Below are 25,625 nucleotides of genomic sequence, written 5' to 3'. Positions count from 1 at the left end.
AGTAGTGGCTGGCTTGCTTCGGGACTCCAACTGTAGATATACTCATATTTTTGGTCAATTATACTTTAAATAGTAGGTGATATTCTAATTCACAATAAATGACTACCTTTGAAAGGAAGGATTTTATTAATCCACAACATATAAGCACACAACCTATAAAAAATAAGAACATGCCACTCTAATCACTATCTTTCCTAAGATTAAAACGCCATCCACATGTGCCTGGCAAAAAAAGAAAAAACCTGTCATTGTCTGTGCCAATTGTTGTGATGCCACTGCAATTAAATCTCTATGACAACTCTAATAATTTTAAGATCTATATTGACGATGTTTCGAAAAACAAACAGACACTTTTAGAATGAGAACTCAAATCTCACCGCACATGTTTTGTGCTCCTTGTGCAAAAGAAAAAAAAATACACACGTAATGTTGAAGCACATGCATGATGCATCCAGTATGTACAAATTTGGTTGATGATAAAGAGAGAAATGAATGACCCCAGAGCAAATTAAGCTATATCTAAACCATACAGTGATTTTTTATGTCCATACAGTGATATTTTTTATGTCCATACAGTGATATTTTGGTACACCACATGCTAACGCGTGCATACAACCAAGTTCAACTAAAACAAAAGGCCATCCCGACATAGTTGCTAAAATCTGCGAATTTGATATGAGATCATACGCCTTTGCGACCTTAACTAAGGGGTATGATTCTATGATTCTAATTAGTATTACGTTTTCATGATTTTTATGTTTACAACTATATGATAACCATCTTACTTAAAGATTTCCGATTCAATTTAGAACCTACGATTTTGACAACCTTGATCTCGACAGTCACCTATATATATTATGAGCCCCTTTACAATGGTTGGAAATGCTTCATAACGCTTGCTGACGCTTCCTGATGCCTACCTAAAATAGCTATTTTTATTGATTTTATTCGTTCAAGGGCATCATGGTCATTTCGCAAAGCCAACTCACCACCCCCGCTGGCCCACCTCCCAGCCCGCCCACGCACCCACGCGAAGGGAAACGTTGCCGGCCTACCCTCGCTCGTGCCTAGCGCCGTCGCTCCTCCCTCCTCCCCGACGCCGCCGCCTGACACGAGCGGCACCTCCGCCTCTACAGACCGCTTCCCTCTTGCCCCTCGCGCTCCCTGCAGTGCCGCCCGTGAGCACCGCCGCAACACCGTGCGGGTAAGTCCCTCTGATGGCCTGATCCTGTCTCTACCCCAATGCCGCCCTGCAGTTGCTGGCGGTGCTTCTTTTGTTGCAGCGGGCTGCAGCGCCACTGATTTCCGATTTTGTTCTACAGCAATCGCGCCAATCAAACTATAATGCTAGCGTTGTTGCTAGTGTCATTTTTCCGCACGTATTATCTTGAATTAGAGTCAAGTCAGTGAATAGATAGCGGTCACAGTTACAGTATCTCATTAGCTGTTTAATTAATTGCTTGCAAGCAAGAATTGTCCTAATTCCTATGTTCTGGTTCAAATGGACAGTTGGGTTGTGAAGAAATTCCCAGAGCCAGTTCACTTTGTTCTGTTCTTCATTTGACATTGAGTTACGACAATTAGGATTCTGGTTGTTCCATCTGCTAAGTAACAAAAATTGCAGCTGAGCCCTATTCATCTTAACTTGAACAAGGTTCAGAATGGTAGCTCACATGTAAGATTTTTGTGCCTTATGCCAAACTGCTCGGGAAGGTTAACAACCTAGCTCAGAAAATAACCTGATGCTTGACCTTGACTTGAGTAGGCTTGCCTCCTTTGGAGCAATAATCCAATCTTGAGAAAAACTAGTATTGTGCAAAATTTGTCAACACATTTAAAGCCTAAGCACTTTGTAGTTGACCTTTTTTCTGCAGTGCTTCTTAATGTGAGTTGGAGCTGTAGTATTGCTCCCCTGTTAGTGACTTGCAATACAATCAATTTTAGTGGTAATGTTCATTGAATGAATCCTGATCAGATGGTGATAACTTGTGTATCATCATCTTTTAGTGAAGCTTGGTTTCTTTGTTACCTATATCATAACTTCTCGCTACTATTTACTTTAAATTGAGATAAGGTTTTCTCATGTAATCTTTTTTGTGCACCGTCATCCACATGCAGGGTGCAGCAAGCATCTGTGCACCCTAGAGAGCATATAACAATTTCTTTTTTTTAAAAAAAGAGAGCAAACAACAATCCCTGCAGGTGGACATATAGGACAGACAAAATGCCGCATTGTCTCTAGAAAGGATAGACAAAGAACCTGTAGGCAAAGAATCTGTTATACATAAGATATCTTGTAGAATGATGCAACTATCTGGTCGTGGCATACTAATGTACTCGGTTTTTTTATTGATGCAGGAGGAAATGCCGGTTCTTGATTCTTTGCTGGAGTACAATGAAATTGTTAGGAAGATATTTGGTAGTGAAACTGAAGGATATCTGTTTTATAACAAATATGCTAAGGGAAAATGATTTACTGTTAGGAAAAGCTATTGTGAGTGGGGCAACGGCCACAATGAGAGGACCCTTCGAAAGTTTGTTTGCAGTTGTGAAGGTTTCCGCGAAGAGAATGAGCTGAAGAGGGAGATTAAGAAGCGGAAGCCACGGAATATTACTCGTGTTGGATGCCCTGCTAAATTTGTGATTGCATGGGATCAGAACACAAGGCAGTGGTATGTGAAGGATTTCATCTATGAACACAACCATCCAATGGCGGAACGAGACCTTGCTTGTCTTCTGCGTTTACATAGAAGAATCAGCGATGAGCAAAAAGCTAATATTGTGGCGATGCAAATTTCTGGGATCCGCAAACACCAGATAATAGATATTATGGAAATGCAGTATGATGGGTATGATAAGGTTGGATTTACAACAAGGGACTTGTATAATTTCTGCTATCGCAATAAGGTGGAGACAGTTGCTGCTAGTGATGCTCAAACAGTCATTAGTTACCTGATAGAGTGCAGACGTAGGGATCCTGATTTCTTCTTCAACTACAAGACTGATGGGAAAGGGCACCTCAAGGGACTGCTCTGGTGTGATAGTCAATGTCGGCTTGATTATGCAGCATTTGGTGATGTCATCGTATTTGATAGCACGTACAAAACGAATCGGTACAACCTGCCCCTTGTTCCTTTTGTTGGGGTGAATCACCATGGCAGCACAGTTCTTTTTGCATGTGGAATTATTTCCCAGGAGACAATTGAGTCATATGTGTGGATTCTTAGCACATTCTCTGATGCCATGGTTCAGAAGCATCCCGTTTCCGTGTTATTAGTCCACTCGGACGACACGTGAGAGTGGCGGCTTAGTTCCTATCATGTCAGGGCTAGTGATTCACTCTGGCAACACATGAGAGTGATCGATTCACTTCCTTTCACATTAGGCCTATGATTCCGCTGAGACGAACATGAGAATCTAACTAGTACATGCCCAAATTGGAAGTATAAATTGATAAAATTAATTTTTAAGTGAGTGCGAAATGACAAAAAAAAATTGGAAAAATACTACATGCCCAAACGGGCAACTTAATGGTGCACGTATCCAAAAGTCAAGCCGCGTTCTCAGTGGTACTCGTCATCCTCTGGTCTAGCTTAGGCGGCGTGCCCCTGGCCGTGGGCGCGCTGCTTATGTGGTTCTCCATGCTGGCCACCGTCGGGCTAGGCGTTGCGATGGTGGTGTTCTCCATGCCTATCTGGACCGGGATGTACGCGTGCTGGGTGGCGCGGCGCGTTGGTTTCACGGCGCGGGTATTCGAGCGAGTGGTGCAGCCGGTGGACAAGTTCCGCGGGCTGAATGGTCACGGTGGTCACCACCGCGGTGTCCTCCAGGTCGGGATGGTCAGCACACCGCCAAAACGTCATGCGCGCCACCCTGGTTTGCATTGATCTCCACGTTGGTCAATCGCGTCAGCCTTTGCGGGCCTCCTTCTTGATGGCTGTTGGGCCGATAGCCTGGTGATGGTCACATATATGAGCGGTGCATGTACCCATGGCCCATATATCTGACGGTATGTCACATAAAAAATTACGGCTATTTCTTATAAAGGTTTGTATGTAATATTAAAATCTTTTAGACACGCACGCACGCTCATTCTTCTAAATGCATGCACGCACACCTTAGCCTTACGAGCACTTGCGAGAGTGACGAGTTAGATTAGTAAGGGGGCGTTTGTTTGCCTGGTCTAGATGGGCCACTGACCCCAGGGGGTGCAACCCAGGCTGTTTGTTTGCTTGGACCAGCCCACAAGCCAGGCCGGCGCGCCCCTCAAAGCACCCCTGGGCCTAGCCCTGGAGAAATGAAAAATTCTTTCGTTCCTGCCGGGCTCGGCTATAGCGGGTGCATTGTGTGCGAGCAGCGACGTTCTCGTCACCTCCTTTTCTTTGCGTGAAAGCCTCCCAGCCGCCGCCAACCCCGCCGTTGAGTGCATGCAGGATCAAGCTCGGCGTGGCGACTTCCCCTCCCTCTCCGACGACTCTCCGGCGACCTCCGACCACAGGCTGGCTCATTCTCATCTGGGAAAACAAGCATGGCCGGTTGCACCACCACAGGCTGGATCACAAGATACAGCCTTACTAAACACAATAGAGCCCATAACTTTAATTAATATCAAATCTAGCAAGAGATCAAATGATGTAGCCTACCGAAGAAGTCGCCGAGAATTACGCTACTCCTAACTCGCCGAGAATTACGTTACCCCTACCCCTAGTGCGATGGCGTGAAGCTGGAAAAATAGATTGTGTATTGATCGAGAGATGAAAATGTTACAGTAGCCGAGGTCTACATTTGTACCCCGGGCCGATACAGAGAACTAGACAAATACGACTAGACAATTCTTGAGTAAAAAGAAAATAATCTAATTTGAACTCCACGATTTCCTTTCTAGCATAGTCCAATTTTGTTACGCGTGAACCGATACCGTTGGCGTCGTGATTTTCATGATCCATTCCAAAAATTTGGTATAAACAAAAAGGGAAAGAAAAACATCCTGAGTACGCCGAAATTTGTGTCACACCACCATTACGAATTTACCATGCTTCAAATTTCCACGTATCATCCCTGATTTAAAAATAATATATAGAATCATATTAGAATAGCATACCCATGGAATAAGCCTCTTAGAATTTGGATTAGCAGTAATAGGATAAATAAGTCGATGTGCAAATTGATTTAGACGAGCTGCAAAAAGAAGAAGGAAAGTCCATTGGAAAGGTGGTGAAGCCCTGTCGGCACACCACGAGCCGATAGGACCAATCGGCTGTGCCGAGAAGGGTCCAGTCAGCAATCCTCCAGCCGATTAGTACCTTGTCGGCCAGCGAGTGGCCGATAGGGGACCTATCGGCACACCACGAGCCGATAGGAGCTCCAGTCGGCAATCCTCTAGCCGATTAGTACCTTGTCGGCCAGCGAGTGGCCGATAGGGGCCTATCAGCAGTTTAATTGCCGATAGGGTACTAGATTTGCAATTTCTTAAAAGTGGCATCTAAATTTATAATTATTTATTTAAATAATATTATATCAAGAAAAAATTCTGTCTTGGTGGTAACTCAAGGCATGATGGTACTGTGTGACAAGGTGTTTTCCGTCTGTCATTTGCTCATACACTCCGAATCCAGACTGAAAATTCTTTACGACACCCTACATGTCGTGACGAAGAGCAACCTAGGCAAATGGGGGTTGATCAAACAGTCAAAGTCTCAGAGTTCCTGTTTCCGTAAAAAAAAAGCTCTCATTTCTATTTCTTAGTCTGTGTCAGTTGATTGCAGAGCGTTTCTCACTTTCTCCCATGTGCACCTGCAGCCTTGGTTGGCAGCTATCTGGAGTTCTGACTATGTTTGATTCTGACTAATATACAAACATAGTAAGTTGGGGAAGTGTCAGGGGAAATTGTTGAATTCAAAGTGTTTGCATTTCACCTTAATAACCTACTCAGAACTCAAAATAATACATGAGCTATTGTTGCTGGCATAACCATGGTGACATCACCCTCCCAGTCCTAAGCAAACAGTTTTGTACGTAAGTAGTTTTGTAAGCTCTCCCATCTGAACACTTAACCTCCATTCCATATCAGCAAGACAAGCAAGCTACACAGATTAGATCAAAGTCATATAGCCTGGTGATGGTCACATATATGAGCGGTGCATGTACCTCTGGCCCATATATCTGGCGGTATGTCACATAAAAAAATTACGACTATTTCTTATAAAGGTTTGTGTGTAATATTAAAATTTTTTAGACACGCACGCACGCTCATTCTTCTAAATGCATGCACGCACACCTTAGCCTTACGAGCACTTGCGAGAGCGACGAGTTAGATTAGTAAGGGGGCGTTTGTTTGCCTGGTCTAGATGGGCCACTGACCCCCGGGGGTGGGCTGTTTGTTTGCTTGGACCAGCCCACGAGCTAGGCCGGCGCGCCCCTCAAAGCACCCCTGGGCCTGGCCCTAGAGAAATGAAAAATTCTTTCGTTCCTGCCGGGCTCGGCTATAGCGGGCGCATTGTGCGCGAGCAGCGACGTTCTCGTCACCTCCCTTTTCTTTACGTGAAAGCCTCCCCGCCGTCACCAACCCTGCCGTTGAGTGCACGTAGAAGGCCAAGGTTGAGTTTTCCTCCACTATGCATACTAAAACCTACGTCCTCGTTTATCATTGCCGATGCTTTTGATGCAAAGCAATTCAACATTACCATGATCAGATATAAGTTTGAGTCTCTTATGAGCAATCTCATAGAGGGACTCTCGTCCTTTATGTTATCTGTCTCAAGGATATTGGCATCTCTACCTTACATCGTTCTCTTCAGTAATCAATTGATATAATTTCTAGGGTTGAAGGAGTTGCCTGATCTTTGGAGGAAGCCTGGTACTGCCCTAATAATACAATTTATTTTCCATGAATACATGCAGGTACTATGATAACACTAACAAGGGAATTTGCATAGCTTCCAGAAGGATTTATTTATTAAGTTCTTTGGACTCTACAGGTAGTTTTGAAATATCTGTTTGCATGTCTTACCTCGTATCCTAATTCAAAATTTTGTAGTTTAATTAGAATATTTAGGTGATTGTATATACATATAATATTCAATACAAGAATAATCTATGCATGTTCTTCTTGAAAGATTTCTGAAGTGTAAAGACATCTTCATTTTTCATGCATGCCCGTGCTAACGCTGCGGTAAAAAAAGGACAATATATCAATTAAAAAAACTCATGCTCAAAGTCAAAGAGATAAATTATGGATGCTTAAATTTTGTCATCCATTATCTACCGGCATGTCTATAAAATAGACTGGATAAACAATTAAACATAGATAGAAAAATAAATTAATGAAAGGATCATTGCAAGCCATCAATCATCTCATAGCTTTGGACAATATCGTAAAGCTACTAAAAACTGTAACCGTGCCCTCACCTCAAACATTGTTCAGATAAATGGATTACAATGAAAATAGAAGCAAATATTAATACACATGAAAATAAACGCACAAGTAGAGTAAATAATGCCATTTCAGGGGAAATTTTCCGGGGTAAACTTCAAACCATATCACAAGGAAAACTATCTTCTCAGAAAACCACAAAATCAAGTTTTGTCCACCTTATAACATTGGTTTTTAAATTTGCTTGGCAAAGAAAAGCATCAACTCTTCATTGAGGTTGATGGCTGTCAGGTTTAATACCTCCCGAGCACCATCCAGTTCCAGTGAACCTCTACATGTCTAAAGTTTTCAACACTATCAAAGCATCATCCCATGCTCGACCACCCACTCGTAAACAAGCTCTGCTCCTTGATCATCCCCTCCACACTATATGACCTCCCAATCGCATGATCCCAGGACCTCACTACTTCGTGGAAGTTGTATGGGTGCAAAGAAACTGCATGGTCATCCTCCAGCCCTAGGAGTAGCCTGTAATTCAGAAACAATGACATGTCAGATTTTTGAAACATGCCCTCATGATACTTGCAAAGTATAGTTTTAACTCAAGTGCAAGCTACCAGACAACTAAGTCACTCGCTCCGTCTCAAAATAGATGACACTTTAGCTATGAATCTACAATCTAGACCATTGTCATCTATTTTGGGACAGAGGGAGTACATCCTAATATAACTCACTGCACTTGCAGTTGAATGACATGTCTTGTGGTCTTAAAAAAAGAATGACCTAACACAAATGTTCCCTGCTTGTGCCTTCCATTTGCAGTCTGAAAGGCAATAGTTTCAGAGATCAAATACTGGTGAGTGGTGACCAGTGCCTTAGTGATATTCGAGATGGCTGATACAGAGTAGTTAAAGAAAATGATGTACTCCCATTGAATAGTTGTAGACCATCAGCAATATAGGAATCATCAATTATCATGCTGTTTTTTTGAGTTAGCTGAATCACCATGTTAAATCTGGGTGGCAAAATATTTGTGTTTGACTGACTGCTCCAATTGTTCTTTCCAAAATTGTTGTTCTATTGGTTTGGTATCTGCCGCATCTAGAAAGGACACCAAATAAAGAATCGGATAGGCCATATCCGAACCAACTGAGTCCTTGCCATATCCAAATATGAGAATTCCAAATCCAGCTCAAATACATTTGTCATTTCCAACTCCTGAGAAAAAATAGTGGATTTTGAAATACAAACCAATAAAAAATGACTTTAAATTTCAGTACAGTTACAATATAAACTACAAACCACAATGGAAATCATTCAGATTTTTTATTCACATAGTAAGATACTTGTGCTAAACGAGCAGAACATAGAAGTCAAACAATTGATCACATCGGAAAATTAAGTCCAGCGTAGCAAATAAACAAAGCCTAAGTAAAACTTGAATGTAGCATGGCATTCTCCATATAAAAGCAGACCACCTTGTGTGAAGAATTACCTGCTTCTAGCACAGTAGAATTAACTAATCTTCATCACTCTCACTAAAGTTCTCAGCCATGCATCCATTGCCATCAGAAGACGAGCTGAAGCTCCAACATGGACCTATGTTCTTTGTAGATGGCTGTGACGGGAGAAATGAATCTTGAAATGTTCCTGGATTTTGAAATGGCACCAAACAATGCAGTCTCAAGCTGCCTGGATTTGGCCAGGGAGTTGTTGATCAGCACAGCAGCAGGCAGTTCCGCTTGCATCGAAGGACAGCATAAAACAGGTCCCCTCCATTGCCATCAATCTGCCTACATGGCAAAAATGAAACCAATAAATAAATATATGTGCCCGGATAATGCCACGGAGAAATAATCAAGTGACCTATAGCAGCGGAAAAGTCAGAAAATGATTCTGCCCTACTCCTATTCTACAACTATCAGTTTTCAACTTCATGACACTGACATATGAACCTACAATTTAGATTCAGAAATATATAAGTCGGGTACCCTTGATCCATAATTAAGTGCCCAACCTTATTTTGTATCCCAACCCCTAAAACATAGCGTCGGATGCGTAATGTTTCATTAGTTAGTGATTCTCTGATTCGCGTGGTCGAACATTCAAATACACTATTCTGCAATTCCACCAGCACCGATGTAAAAAAGAACACATATAACTGACCAACCGATTGCACTGAACGCCCACGTGAAGACTGGCAAGGAAAATAGGTGAGCTGAGAGCAAAAACGCATCACCTTGTCACAACAATGTCCTCCTCAAGCGACCGCTCGTGAACCTTGCCGGTGGCCGGCCGACCGGCGCCGGCTCGTTTCGCTGAAGAAGAGAAGGATGCAGGCACGCACGACCAAGGTGGGGGCGGGGGATTGGGAGGGGATGGTCACTCCGCCGCAACAACAGCCGCTGGTCGCGCGCCGAGGCTCAGGCTCCACGGCTTCCGCAACATCTCGATCAGCGATTCTACCTGGGCAATTGGAAACGGAAGCACAATTAGTCTGCGATTCTATAGGGTTAAGCTGAGATGGGCGAATTGATTGAATATTTTTGTTGAACGCGGGGAATGTGACACGGTGTGTACCTTGGTTTTGAGCCTGGTGCTGTGCGACGCAGGCGGGATGCGCGGCGCGGCCTCGGCATCGGTGAGGCGCACGTGGAGGGAGGCGGCCTCGTCCCTGGCGGCGGCGGCGGCGGTGTGGACCTGGAGGCGACGCTCGGCATCCATCCAAGCAGCACGGTGGCCCGCGAAGATCTCGGAGGCGCTGGCGTTGGCGTGGGCGTCCTGGATCGGCGTCGGTGAGGCGCGCGTGGAGGGAGCCGGCCTCGTCACCGGTGTATCCCGTAGCAACTGCATCAATGCACGGGCACGAAGAAAGTTGCGATCGGGCGCGGGAGCTGAGCGGGCGCGTGCGGCAGCGGCGCGGTGAGGGTGGACGGGATAGAGCGAGGGGTGCGGGATCGCACCAAAAGGGCGCAGCAGGCAGAACTACGGAGGCAAATGTCGCACCAAAGAAGAGACTCGGGTACTTGCAGGATCGCACGGGGAGGTAGGACGATGGACCCATATTGGAATGCCGCACCAAAAAGTGTTCACGCTTTGTTCTTTTTAGTTGTAGTATGAGATATAATAAAAAGATAAGATAAGAGCATCTCCAAGAGTTCCCTAAATTTTTCTCTAAAATCTTTGTGTTTCCTGACTCCTTAAAAATATATTAGGAGAAAAAAGAAGACAATCTCCAATAGTTTCTAATATTTCACTTTTCAAAAATCAATTTTGGGTCCCACTCAGCTTTTTTTGCGTTCTTTTTTTTTTGTGCGTACCTCTTCGTCCCCGCGCATACGTACGCCGCCGCCGCCATCTTCCTTCGTGTTGCCCTAGCTCTGCTCGTCCCAGCCGGCGGCCTGCGCCCCCCAGCCGACCGTGGTCTCCTTCCAGCACTTGTAGTCAGCGGCGGAGCCAGGATTTATACTCAGGGGGGCCGGCCGTCAGGAATTATACTTAGGGGGGGCCGGCTCGGTCTTTTTCATTGCGATAATTTTATTATCTAGTTGTGTTTTGTATGATTATATTATCTAGAAGATATATTAATAAGTATATATGACAAGAATTTTATATAATATTCCTCTTAATATAAATAAAAAATATTAAGTCATACTACTAATTTTTTTTATTGTGAAACGTTGGGGGGGGGGGGGGGGGGGCATGGCCCCTGCCAGCCCCCCCCTGGCTCCGCCAGTGCTTGTAGTAGTTCAGTACCACGCATGCATACAGTACCATGCAGCAGTACGCAGCAGCTAGGCATCAGCAGGTTGCCGGCCATCAAGTAGCAGCAGCAGGTAGCCATCAGCTTGCAGCCGGCCATCAAGTATTTCCCAAGTGCGTAACTTTGATGTATACAGGGGATCGATACAGGATACTACTATGGATCGATTAGATAAATGGATGGATGTTGATGCAACTCTGAAATCAAATGGGTGGCCGGCCGGCGGCGGGGCAATCGAACAAGAAAGGCAGCACGACACCACCTCCCAGCCTACGACGGCGGCCGGCACGAAGCCAAGGTGGCGGCGGCGGCGCAGCAAGCCCACGTCCACGGCGGCATCGATCCTCTTCTTGGTGGCGAGTGATGGAGCGGCGAGTTCCTGGTGGCGAGCAATGGAGGAGCAACTTCTTTCTACCGCGACCCAGAACCACCGATGGAGAGCGCACGAAACATGGCCTCGCGGCAAAATACGGCGCGGGAAGAACGACGACGCGCAGGAATGGCGTCTCCGCGCGCGGCTTCGTCCGTGTAAAGTTATGTAGAAGGCGGAGGAATTTTCCAAGTCCTAAAAGATTAAGAGTAAAGATTAAAAGTTATTGGAGAGGTGTTTTTCCCATCTTTCTAAAAAAAAGATTAGAAGAATGTTTAGGAAACTCTCGGAGATCTAAGATAAGATAAGAAGATAGAGAATAGAATAATTTATGACCCGATGAAGTGTGACACAGCCAAGGATCTAGCGAGCGATAGGGGAAACACATGATTTTTTATTTTCGATCAATCCCTGCCAGCACCGGTGGTGGATTGGCATTAACAGTTCAACCAGAGTGACTTAGCTTATACTCACATATGACAAGATTTTGAGGAAAAAAGTGCCAAAATCAGAAACAATTGATTGGTAGAAATCTTTAAAACGGCGTGTGTGTATAGATATGTTCATGATGGGACGGAGAATGAATAAGTCAGCAGTATGTACGTATGAATGAACGGATGGGTTGAGATGTCATATCGTAAGACGTAAGTTACAAAATGCTGAGATTTTTTTTTTAATTTTAACCCTTTTTTTAATATAATTTTAAATCTAACACTGTCGTTTTTTTAAACTAACGCTTTTGGCCGCGCCAATTGCCCTGGCGCGGCCAAATGCCCACATGGCTGACGTGGCGCGGGCCGGCCGGGGGGCGCTGACGTGGCGGGTCCTGCCGCGCCACCGACCATACCGTGTGAGCAGCCACACCACCTGGCCGCTGTGTCTGCCGCCGGCCCGGGCTACCTGGATGGTAGAATCGAAACGCGTCGCGCCCGTATTTTGTTGAGTTTTTTTTCACGGCCGAATAGAGAATTTGATAAGCCAATAATTAGTTTTTCGTCTTTCATAATACGGTTATGCACCATTTTAACTAATCAATTATGAAAAATTGCCACCGGTGTCCAGATACGCCGGGACTGCCGGTTCCTGAACGCAGGGTACTTAATCTCGCCGGCAGTGCTGCCACGACTCAACGAAACGAATAAGAAGCAGGTTGACAAGCTGTCACATAACATATTCACTGTTTTGACATAAGTTTGACATAACATAACCAAATAACCCCACAAGTTTCGGATGTCAATATTCGTTTGACCTAAACAAACTAAGACCTAGAAGTGTAAGGATCCCTCGGGCGCCTCTGTCTCTTCGGATTTGTTGGCAACACATTGGGAGTGTAGCCAATGTCGGTATAGTCGCGTCGATGGTGCGTATGGCTCGTACCCTGTAGGTATATGATACGCACGATTACTTATAATTCTGTATGATCGTTAGTTCATGTAGCATACATATTGAAACAAACTATCTTTGTTAGTACCTGTGAGGCTCCTTGGGTGCCAAACGGGGCACCACCTAGCTGAGACATGCCGATCTCGTCCTGCAGCCATTCGTCCCACTGGCTGTGTTGTCCGCGGAAGCCCGGGGGTTCGTCGTCGTCATCATCGTCCTCCTCCTCGTCCTCGGTTGCAGGGTCCTTCCCAGCGCTATGATATGGTGGTGTACGTACCGTGAAAGTGGCACCCTGCGTCATTGGCTGAGAAGAGCCGGCTGGTGTCCTCAAAGAGGCTGAAGACGTGCCACCCGACCGCACAGGGAGTGGCGGTTCCTCGTAAGGAGTGTCCATGCAGCTCAACTTCTGAGCTAGCTTCCTGCAGCTCTTCTTCATCTTCTGCATAAATAGACGTTAAAGTTAGTTCATTACCCAAACGCATATACAATAAAGAAATATTTTCAAAACGGACAAGTTTATGTTTACCTCCACAAAAGCCGTGAGAACGCCTGGCCCTGCCCTCTAGACTCGTGAAGCCGGAACGCTGCTTCGTTGGATAGCCTTGACAATTGTGTCGCCTAGGTACAGAAACGCGGTTGGACAGTTTTAGTACATATACTTAATAACAAAAGGATAACAAATTATACCATTCAAGTATCTTACCACGTATCTTTGAAGCAGGGCTCTCTGTAGCTATGTGTCCTCCCTAGTGGTAACGTCGTACACATCTTCGATGACATCTTCCTCCGAGTCCTCGTCAATCGTCACGTTAGTGTATGGGGGCTTGATATGTGTCCTCGTAGACCTGTGAAGCCACCGCAGGTACTCATCGAAGGTGTGCTGGTCATGTGGAGGACCCTCAAGGACCGCATGTGGTACCCTGGTCTGCCACAAATGGATGTATGAGCTATGTGTCACGCGCCAATCCTTGGTCTTGTACCTCTTCCTACGGTCAAACCTACAACAAAATGATATTAGTTGTACCAAACACACCTCTGAATTGTAGCATTGTTATTAATCGATAACGCACCCGTGCAATACTTGATTGGTGGAGTAAAGCAGTGGTGGGCAGCATGTCATTCTTCCAAACTGTCTGTAGACCCGGATGGGCAAGTGAATCTCGACCACATGAAAGAAAATAAGAGGGACGTCGCAGCGATACTCGTGTGACTCGTCCCTAGTAACACGACTCAGATAGTCCTGGAGCTCCGAAGAATCCCAAGGACACCAAAACACCTGAAATTTTGTAATTGTGTTAGGTTATGATATAGTGTACATCGAAGAAGACACTGCTACGATAGTATAGAGAGCGTAGCCTGGTGCTGTGTCAGGACATTGAGACCATCCGTATACTCCCTGTACTTGCGCCACGCATTCCCTCTAACTAACTGTGCTTCCGTCTAGATATACAGAGCTATAGGGAGTTTATCATGCCCGTTTCATTGCTGCATTGAACATGATAATGAATTAGCAACAAATAATCTCATCATATCTAACTGCCTAGAAGAATATAATGAACCGAAGTACTTACCGGTAAACCATTATTAAGGAGCCTCCCAACGGGCAATCGTTCCCAACACCAAACCTGGAGTAGGTAGGAGCAACCCCCAAGGTTCATATGTCCTGAGGTGCGACGGCAGGCAACGCATAGCTGTCAATACGTCCATACCAGGACTGCGCTGCCCCAGCTATACCCCGCTATGTTCTCCTATGGCTGGCGAAGTATGTCAAGGAAGATCCAGCTGATGGTGTTTCCCGAGGCGTCTGGGAAGAGGAAAGCACTAAGAAAGTGACAGAGCCACACTCGAGCGAACCTGTCGATCTGTGCCTCCTCAGCTTGTGGGTCCAAGTACTCAAAGCGCTCTGTGATCCAGGACGACGGAACACCGGAACTTTTCCTGTAATTGATCAAAGAAAATGAGACCCGATGCCAGTTGTAAAGCAATGCAAGTATTAAATAGCCGTGAATTACTCACTTATTTTTCTTGAAAGCATCGTCGTCCGGTGGAAGAAAACCAGTAAACTGAGCCACCAGCTCCCTTCAGTGATCGTTGTCAACTATCTCTATCACTGGAAGTCCCCCAACCGAAGGCCTAAAATAGCCTTGACGCCCTGCAACATCAAGGTCATCTTGCCACATGATAGGTGGAACGTGTGGGTCTCAGGCCTCCACCTGTTATAAGAATAGAATGACTGTTAGTTGCCTCCAATTTATTACAAGAAAGTTTACGTACAAAGAATGCACTCGCACCTGTCCACGGCTACAGTAAGTAGTGCTGGATCAAGGGGCGGAAGACCGTGGTTGACAACATGGACAAGCTCGAGGAAGCCGGCACGCCGTATGTACGGCGTATAACGCTCGTCCTACTGATGTGCCCTGGTGTGAGTGCGGGGCCTCAAAGGAGGCAAGGATACCTCTGCATCGTTGTCACTCAAGATGTGTGCTCGGTGCTGGTCGTCGTACTGCACCTCCAGAATAGGGTACAACGGGTGCTGCGTGGGAGGGGTCATCCTGTTACAAATTGATAAACAAAGCGTTAGAGTATTCAAATTAACAAAATTCAAGTTAACATTAGTAAGTTCACAAACAAATCATAAATAAATTCACTAACCTAACTAGCCTAAATCTCTAAACCCAAAATCCTAACTATACTAGATAATAAATACATAATCAATCCATATAAAACTTTGGTTCTAAAATTACAAGTAATCTCTCCGTCTCAAAATAAATACATATCTTGCTTCTCGAGTAGTCAAATATGTTTAAGTTTGATCAAAACTAAATAAACGGTATCAATATTTCTATCTCCTAATAAGTTTATTACGAAAGTATACTCCATGCTTAATGTAATAGTACATATTATGTTTCATAAATATTAGTACGCTATTATATAAATTTGGTCAAAGACACTAATAGTAGATAGAAAAAATACTAACTATACTACATAATAATAAAAAAATATGAAATTGAAAGGGAGGTACCTTAGGAACGGGCGGTCTTGACGCGCCGGCGTTCGTGGCGTGGCCGGCTAGGGCGGCAGGAGTGGCTGGGCGCGGCGTGGGCGAGCGAGCGAGGACGGGCCATGCAGGCGCGGCCGGGGCGAGGCGAGGCCGGGCGGGCGTGTGCGCGTGCGGCCGCAGGCAGGGCGCTGGCAGCGGCTGGCGGCGGCGTTTGTGCATCAGGCGGGCGGGCAGGTGAAAGGTCCTAATATGGCTAGAGGGGGGTGAATAGCCTATTTAAAAATCTACAAATCAACTAGAGCAATTTGATTAGTATGACAAATAGCGTAATGCAAACTTGCTCTAGCTCTACAAGGGTTGCAAGCCACCTATCCAACAATTCTAGTTGCAATGATTACTTAGGCACACAAACTTGCTATGTAATTACTCACTAAGAGCTCTCAATCTTGCTACTCTAAAGAGCTCAACTAGATGAATGTAAATAATAAAGCAAGCTCTCAATTCTAATTACACTAAAGAGCTTATATCAACTAGTTTGCAAGAATGTAAATAAGTGAGTAGGGTGATTATACCGACGTGTAGGGGATGAACCAATCACAAGATGAATATATAGCCAATCACCGGGAGAATGCCAAAGACAAGAAACAATCGATTTTCTCCCGAGGTTCATGTGCTTGCCAACACGCTATGTCCCCGTTGTGTTGACCAACACTTGGTGGTTCGGCGGCTAAGAGGTGTTTCACAAACCTCGTCCACACGATAGGACACCGCAAGAACCGACTCATAAGTGAGGTAACTTAATGACACAAGCAATTCACTAGAGTTATCTTTCGACGCTCTACCGGGGAAGGTACAACTCCCCTCACAATCACCGGAGACGGCCACGAACAATCACCAACTCGTGCTGATCCTCCACCGCTACACCAAGCCATCTAGGTGGTGGCAACCACCAAGAGTAACAAGCGAAATCCGCTGTGCAACACGAATACCAAGTGCCTCTAGATGCAATCACTCAAGCAATGCATTTGGATTCTCTCACAATCTCACAAAGATGATGAATCAATGATGAAGATGGGTGAGAGGACTTTGGCTAAGCTCACAAGGTTGCTATGTCAATGAAAATGTGCAAGAGTTGGAGCTACAATCGATCATGAGGCTTAAATAGAAGCCCCCATGGAATAGAGCCGTTATACCTCTTCACTGGGCAAAACACGCTCTGATCGCACGCTCCGGTCATACTGACCGGACCCTAGACTCAGCGTCCGGTCCACTGACCTTTGCCACATGTCACTTTGAGTTAAAACAGAACCGTTAGATCTCAATGGCTACGTGCTGACCGGACGCTCCGGTATTACTGACCAGACACTGGAGCCTCAGCGTCTGGTTGAGTACAGTAAGGGTCGAAATCTGTTTTTCTTTGACCGGACGCGTCCGGTCTACCTCGAACGGACACAGCCCAGTGTTCGGTGGTATACCCTAGCTACTGTACCGCCAGGTCAGCGTGACTGGACGTAGGCAGTCAGCGTCCGGTGCATTCGGATCCAGCGTCCGGTCACTTGACCGACGCTGGCTTCACCTTTGTCTTCTTCACCCTTGCTCAAATATGCTAACCACCAAGTGAATTACCTTGTGTACATGTGTTAGCATATTTTCACAAACATTTTCAAGGGTGTTAGTACTTCACTAGATCCTAAATGCATATGCAATGAATTAGAGTATCTAGTGGCACTTTGATAACCGCATTCCGATACGAGTTTCATTCCTCTTAATAGTACGGCTATCTATCCTAAATATGATCATACTCACTAAGTGTCTTGATCACTAAAACAAAATGGCTCCTACATTTTATACCTTTGCCTTGAGCCTTTTGTTTTTCTCTTTCTTCTTTTTCAAGTTTAAGCATTTGACCATCACCATGCCATCACCATTGCTTCATCACTTGGAGTAGTGCTACCTATCTCATAATCATCTTGATAAACTAGGTTAGGACTTAGGATTTCATCAATTAACCAAAACCAAACTAGAGCTTTCAATCTCCCCCTTTTTGGTAATTGATAACAACCCTTATACAAAGATATGAATTAAAGTTCATTTGAATCTATGTTGCTTGCCTAAGCATATTTACCATGTGTAAAGGATATGGACAAATTTCATGAACTCCATATGATAGCAATTGCTCCCCCTATATATATGCTAAGAGTTTGGATTGAAGCTTTGCACATATGATTAGATAGGAAATATAGGAGTCAATTTCTACCAAATGATGCTAAGGTATAAGAGATGGACCTTTGAAGCGTGATACCAATCGGAGTGCACTAATATACCATCCTTAGCACCATTAGTAACTAGACATATACAAGAACTAGAATACCCCGTGAGATCAACATTACATGTAAGGGTCTAGTTTTCATAGAATGAACATAAGTCTAGTTACTTAGCCTATGCATGCTAGTTTTTCATTTCAACATTCAAACCTATAACTAGCATACACCACACAAGCATGGATATTTGAAATTAAAACTTATGCCATGCAAGCAAACATATGTAATGCTCATTCAAATGCACCATACAAGTTTATGAGCTTGCTCCCCCCTATTTGTATGCTAAAAAAATTTAATTGATCCCTTTCTTTTGTCATATATTATCTCTCCCCCTTTGTTTCACTATCTTTGTACACTATTTCTCTCCCTTTGCCATCAATGACCACAAAGACTTAAAGTATATTTAAAGTATAGATAGGGGTGACCTTAAATTATAGATATGTTGGGGTTAAACCATGTGAAATAAGGATCATTTTCCCAATTTGGTTCAATCTAGATTACTTGCAAAAGATATTTAACTCGGTTTGATCCAAGGACAAGCTTCTTCACACCTCCAATTAAGGGTTATCTTGTACCATGTTGAGTTAAACACTTAAAGCTCATTTTCTAAATCAAACACTAGGTTTACAAGCCCACAAACATGTCATATGCTACCACTAGATCATTTCAAACATACAAGCAATAGTGGTACCATACAAGCATCAACTTCATTTGATTTTCATGAATGAGCCTATTCAAATGTGAAATATGTCTAGATGCACTAATCATGTCCTTAGCAAGGATGTATGCCATGCCAATCAACTTTTACCTTGGATTGCTCGAAGGAGAGGCATGTCATATAATGGGGTGCATCAACATATATTGGAGAAGTCAAGTATGTTCAATTCATTCCTTAGCTTGCAAAACCTCTTCTCATCAAATGGCTTGGTGAATATGTCGGCAAGTTGATCTTCGGTGCCCACACTCTCTATGCAAATGTCCCCTTTTTGTTGATGATCTCTTATGAAATGATGATGGACATCTATATGCTTTGTTCTTGAGTGTTGAACCGGGTTGTTGGTGAGCTTTACGGCACTTTTAGTTGTCACATAGCAATGGCACTTGCTTGAACTTGATTCCAAAGTCACTCAAAGTAGCCTTCATCCAAAGTAATTGAGCACAACAACTACCGGCCGAAATGTATTCCGCTTCAGCGATTGAGAGTGCTACACTATTTTGCTTCTTTGATGACCAAGATACAAGTGATCTTCCCAATAGTTGACATATGCCCGATATGCTCTTTCTCTCAACTTTGCATCCCGTATAATCGGAATCTGAATATATAATCAACTCAAATCTTGCTCCTTTGGGATACCATAATCCAACATGTTGTGTATGCTTCAAGTACCTCAATATTATCTTAGTTGGCTTCAAATGACTTTTTTTTGTGAGGCTTGAAATCTAGCACACATGCATACACTAAACATCATATCCAGCCTTGATGCAGTCACATAGAGTAGGCTTCCAATCATAGACCGATACATCTGTTGATCCATCATGTTGCCACTAGCATCAATATCCAAGCTTCCACTTGACCCCATTGGTGTACTAATAGCTTTACTCTCATCCATTTCAAACTTTTTGAGCATGTCCTTGATATACTTTCCTTGACTCACAAATGTGCTATTCTTCATTTGCTTGATTTGAAGACCAAGGAAGTAACTAAGCTCTCCAATCATAGACATCTCAAACTCACTTGCCATCATCTTGCCAAACTCCTCACAAAATTCTTAATTTGTTGATCCAAAGATGATATCATCAACATAGATTTGCATTACAAACAAGTTATTTCCAAGCTTCTTGGTAAAGAGAGTGGTGTCAACCTTTCTTATCTTGAATCCCTTAGAGAGTAGGAAATCCCTCAATCTCTCATACCATGCTCTAGGTGCTTGTTTCAATCCATACAAAGCCTTTCTCAACTTGAACACATGGTTGGGTTTCTTCTCATCTTCAAAACCAGGAGGTTTCTCAATATACACAAGCTCATTGATGTACCCATTGAGAAATGCACTTTTCACATCCATTTAGTATAACTTGATGTTGTGGGCATAAGCATAAGCTAGTAAGATCCTAATTGCTTCCAATCTTGCAACCAGGGCATATGTTTCTCCAAAGTCAAGACCTTCAACTTGAGTGTAACCTTGAGCCACTAATCTTGCTTTGTTCCTTATTACTATCCCATCTTGATCTTGCTTGTTCTGAAAGACCCACTTAGTTCCAATCACATTATGATCCTTAGGCCTCTCAACTAAATCCCATACTTAGTTTCTTGTGAAGTTATTTAGCTCTTCATGCATAGCATTGATCCAATCAACATCTCTCAAAGCTTCATCTATCTTCTTAGATTCAATGGATGACACAAATGAGAAATGCTCATAAAATGAAGCCAATCTTGATCTTGTTTGCACACCTCTTGAAATATCATCAATGATAGTGTCCAATGGATGATCTCTTGCAACATTGGTTGGTTGAAGCACTTGCACTTGATTGCTTGCATTTGATTGATCACTTGGTTGAGATGATGAACTAGCCATTTGTTGATCTTGCACATTGCCATCACTAGTGCTTGCTTGGATTTGATTATGAGAACCACTAGCTTACACATTTGAGTTAGAGAGCACTTGATTCTTGTCATCTTTAATATCAATCATCTCTCTAGGCCTTATATCATCAATGTCTATGTTCTTTATTGTATTGACCAATTGAGTGCCTCTTACATCATCTAGATTCTCATCTTCCTCTTAGGAACCATTTGTTTCATCAAACTCCACATCATGAACCTCCTCAAGAGTACCACTAGCCAAATTCTAAACTCTATAAGCCTTGCTAGTAGTGGAGTAACCAAGCAAGAAACCTTCATCACATTTCTTTTCAAACTTGCTCAATCTAGTGCCTTTCTTCAATATATAGCATTTGCAACCAAAACCCCGAAAGTATGCTATGTTGGGCTTTCTTCCATTCAATAGCTCATAAGGTATCTTTTCCATCATGGGATGACAATAGAGTCGGTTGCTATAATAGCAAGCCGTGTTGATTGCTTCGGCCCAAAATGAATGACTCACATTGTACTCACTCAATATTGATCTTGCCATATCAATCAAGATTTTATTCTTTCTTTCAACTAGCCCATTTGATTGAGGAGTATACTTGGCCGAGAGTTGATGTCTAATTCCAAATTCTTCCCACAACTCATCAATTCTAGTGTTCTTGAATTCACTACCATTGTCACTTCTAACTTTCTTGATGGTTATTTCAAACTCATTGTGAATGCCCTTAACAAATTATTTGAATGTTGCAAACACATCACTCTTATCACCAAGAAAGAACACCCATGTGTATCTAGTGAAATCATCCACAATCACAAATCTATATTTGTTTCCATCAATGCTAGTGTATGTGGTTGGTCCAAACAAGTCCATGTGCATCAACTCAAATGCCTTGGATGTACTCATCATGCTCTTCTTAGAATGTGTATTACCAACTTGCTTTCTGGCTTGACATGCACTACATAGCTTATCCTTTTCAAATGTGACATCTTTCAAGCCTCTAACTAAGTCATGCTTAATCAATTTGTTCAATTATTTTATTCCAACATGACTAAGCCTTCTATGCCATAACCAACCCATGCTAGACTTAGTAATTAAACATGTTGACAATTGAGCTTCTCTAGCATTGAAATCAACTAAGTATAGATTCTCATATCTAAATCCTTTAAATATCAAGTTAGAGCCATCTACACTTATGATCTCTACATCATCCATACCAAATATGCACTTGAAACCAAGATCACACAATTGAGCTACCAACAATAGGTTGAAGTTTAAGCTCTCTACTAGTAGCACATTAGAAATGCTCACATAATTGGATATTACAATCTTACCAAGCCCTTTGACCTTGCCTTTGCCATTGTCACCAAATGTGATACTATCAATCCCATTGCTCTTGCTTTCATTGATTGAATTGAACATTCTTGGATCACCGGTCATGTGTTGTGTGCACCCACTATCAAGCACCCAATGCCTTCCTCCGGCTTTATAATTTACCTACAAAAGAAGATTAATTCTTTTTAGGTACCTAAACTTGCTTGGGTCCTTATAGGTTAGTCATCAAGGTCTTTGGTACTCAAATGGCCTTCTTCTTTAGGCCCATAATTGGTGCACCAATGAACTTAGCCTTCACACTATTGGCACCCTTATAAAGCATGTAACAAGAATCAAATTTGATTGAGGATACATTAAGTAGCTTGTTCTTGTTAGTCTTGCAATTTTGCTCTATATGCCCAACTTGCTTGCATCTATTACAAAACCGACCATTGCCCTTCACAAAGCTAGCTTTGGGAGTGACAAAGGCCGCCTTGCCTTTCTTGGGGTATAGCCTAATCTCTCTTTGTTGAGAGAAAATCTTTGGATATCCAAGCACTTTAACAAGTGGGCTCTCCATCATAGGCATTGCCTAAGACACGAGTGAGCTCATTCACCTCCTTCTTGAGGGTTTTATTTTTCACCATAAGTGAGGCATCATTTATAGATGGAGTGGAAGTGGTAGTGCTACAAGAAGTGTTAGTGGAAGCAACAATAATGGGTTCATGAAAAGATTCATCAATAAGATCACATGTTAGTCCCACATCACATGTTATGATCACTTGCTCCTTCTTAGCTTCCTCCACTTTGACTTGCTCAATGAGAGAGGAGTGAGCCTTTTCAAGCTTAGAGTGAGTTTTGTCAAGCTTCTCATGAGTGGCATTGAGCTCATCAAAGGATTGCTCAAGAGATTTTAGCTTCTTGCGCAATTCTTTGCACTCCTTTCTCTTCATCTCATTGCAAGCGTGCACTTGCTCACACATGTCCAAGAGCTCCTCCTTGGTGTACTCCTCCTCCTCATCATCATCCCTACAAGAATCACTTTCACATTCATCATCACTCTCATCATATTTTACCTTGGTAGGCTTTGCCATGAGGCATGTTGATGGAGTGTCGAAGATGGATAGCTTCTTATTGATGGCGATGCTTGCTAATGCTCTCTTGAGATGTTTCTTATCATCATCACTAGAGCTATCACTATCCAAAGAGCCATCACTATCCCATGTGACCACATAGCCTCCACCCTTCTTCTTCTTTTGGAAGGTCATTCTCTTCTCCTTTTTCTCCTTCTTTTCTTTCTTATCCTCCTTATGCTTCTTCTTCTCATCCTCATCATTATCACTATTGTATGGACAATTTGCTACAACATGATCGGGGCTTTTGCAATTGTAGCATCTTCTCACATACTCTTTGCTCTTAGTGTGATCTCTTCTCTTTCTTGCACCATAGCCCTTCTTCTTCATGAACTTGCCCATCTTGCGAACAAAGAGAGCCATAGCTTTATCATCAATATCACTAAGATCCTCATCATCACTTGATTCTTTCTTGGGCTTGCCCTTGTTCTTGTATGATGAGGAGCTAGCCTTGAATGCTATGCTTTTCTTCTTCTTGTCTTCTTCTTCCTTCTTGTCTTCCTTGTCATCCCCCTCCCTTTCCACACGGTATGTCTCTTGTGTCATGACATCACCTAGTACTTGGTTATGGGTGATCTCCTTCAATCCTCCTCTAATGATGAGCAATCTCAACATTTCAAACCTTGGAGGTAGGCACATCAAGAACCGGCGAGAGACATCATCATTCTTGATCTTTTCTCCCAAAGCCTTCAAGTCATTGACAATTACTTGTAACCGATGAAACATCTCCGGAATGCTCTCATCATCTTTCATCTTGAAGCTTGTCAACTTGTCCTTGAGAATATACAACTTGGCACTCTTCACCTCCGGTGTGCCCTCATAAGTTTCCTTCAATCTTGTCCACACCTCATTAGCTCTTTCACAATCCTTGATTTGCTCAAACACCTTGGAATCAATGGCATTATATATGGTGTTAAGAGCCATTGTGTTGCATTGCTTGTTAGTCTTGTCTTGGTTGGTGGGATTGTCGGGATCGATGATAGCATAATCATTCTCGGTCACTTTCCATACTTGATCATTGATTAAACCAAGATACATCCTCATCTTTCTCTTCCAATAATCATAGCATGTGCCATCAAAGAACGGTGGTTTGCCCCCCACATGGTTGAACACAACTTGAGCCATAATTTGACACCGAGGTTGTTAAGCCTTCAATCAAATGGTGACAACGGCTCCGATACCACTTGAAAGGTCCTAATATGGCTAGAGGGGGGTGAATAGCCTATTTAAAAATCTACAAATCAACTAGAGCAATTTGATTAGTATGACAAATAACGTAATGCAAACTTGTTCTAGCTCTACAAGGGTTACAAGCCACCTATCCAACAATTCTAGTTGCAATGATTACTTAGGCACACAAACTTGCTATGTAATTACTCACTAAGAGCTCTCAATCTTGCTACTCTAAAGAGCTCAACTAGATGAATGTAAATAATAAAGCAAGCTCTCAATTCTAATTACACTAAAGAGCTTATATCAGCTAGTTTACAAGAATGTAAATAAGTGAGTAGGGTGATTATACAGACATGTAGGGGATGAACCAATCACAAGATGAATATATAGCCAATCACCGGGAGAATGCCAAAGACAAGAGACAATCGATTTTCTCCCAAGGTTCACGTGCTTACCAATACGCTACGTCCCCGTTGTGTCGACCAACACTTGGTGGTTCGACGGCTAAGAGGTGTTTCACAAACCTCGTCCACACGATAGGATACCGCAAGAATCGACCCACAAGTGAGGTAACTCAATGACACAAGCAATTCACTAGAGTTACCTTTTGGCGCTCCGCCAAGGAAGGTACAACTCCTCTCACAATCACCGGAGACAGCCACGAACAATCACCAACTCGTGCCGATCCTCCACCGCTGCATCGAGCTGTCTAGGTGGTGGCAACCACCAAGAGTAACAAGCGAAATCCACAGCGCAACACGAATACCAAGTGCCTCTAGATGCAATCACTCAAGCAATGCACTTCGATTCTCTCCCAATCTCACAAAGATGATGAATCAATGATGGAGATAAGTGGGAGGACTTTGGCTAAGCTCATAAGGTTGCTATGTCAATGAAAATGTGCAAGAGTTGGAGCTACAACCGGTCATGAGGCTTAAATAGAAGTCCCCATGGAATAGAGCCGTTATACCCCTTCACTGGGCAAAACACGCTCTGACCGGATGCTCCGGTCATACTGATCGGACCCTGGACTCAGCGTCCGGTCCACTGACCTTTGCCACGTGTCACTTTGAGTTAAAACAGAACCGTCAGATCTCAACGGCTACATGCCGACCGGACGCTCTGGTATTACTGACCGGACGTTGGAGCCTCAGCGTCCGGTTGAGTACAGTAAGGGTCGAAATCCATTTTTCTTTGACCGGACGCATCC

The sequence above is a fragment of the Miscanthus floridulus genome, chromosome 1 (assembly GCF_019320115.1).
Source record: "Miscanthus floridulus cultivar M001 chromosome 1, ASM1932011v1, whole genome shotgun sequence".
Classification (NCBI taxonomy): domain Eukaryota; kingdom Viridiplantae; phylum Streptophyta; class Magnoliopsida; order Poales; family Poaceae; genus Miscanthus; species Miscanthus floridulus.
Note: the sequence above shows the minus strand (reverse complement) of the source record.